Genomic DNA, 550 nt, shown 5'->3' on the forward strand with positions numbered 1-550 from the left:
AAAAAAAAAAAAAAGAAAGAATAAAATCCCTAGGAATACAGCTAATTAGGGAGGTGAAAGATCCCTACAATGAGAATTACAACACACAGCTGAAAGAAATCAGAGATGACACAAATGGAAAAACATCCCATGCTCATGGATAGCAAGAATAAATATCGTTAAAATGGACATATTACCCAAAGCATTTTGTAGATTCAATGCTATTCCTATCAAACTACCAATGACATTCTTCACAGAATTATAAAAAGCTATTTTAAAATTCACATGGAACCAGCCCAGTGCGGTGGCTCACACCTGTAATTCCAGCACTTTGGGAGGCCGAGATGGGCGGATCATGAGATCAGGACATCGAGACCATCCTGGCTAAAACAGTGAAACCCCATCTCTACTAAAAATACAAAAAAATTAGTTGGGCGTGGTGGCGGGCGCCTGTAGTTCCAGCTACTCGGGAGGCTGAGGCAGGAGAATAGCGTGAACCTGGGAGGCGGAGCTTGCAGTGAGCTGAGATGGCACCACTGCACTCCAGCCTGGGCAACAGAGCAAGACTCTG

The sequence above is a fragment of the Mandrillus leucophaeus genome, unplaced genomic scaffold, assembly GCF_000951045.1.
Source record: "Mandrillus leucophaeus isolate KB7577 unplaced genomic scaffold, Mleu.le_1.0 Scaffold240, whole genome shotgun sequence".
Taxonomy (NCBI): domain Eukaryota; kingdom Metazoa; phylum Chordata; class Mammalia; order Primates; family Cercopithecidae; genus Mandrillus; species Mandrillus leucophaeus.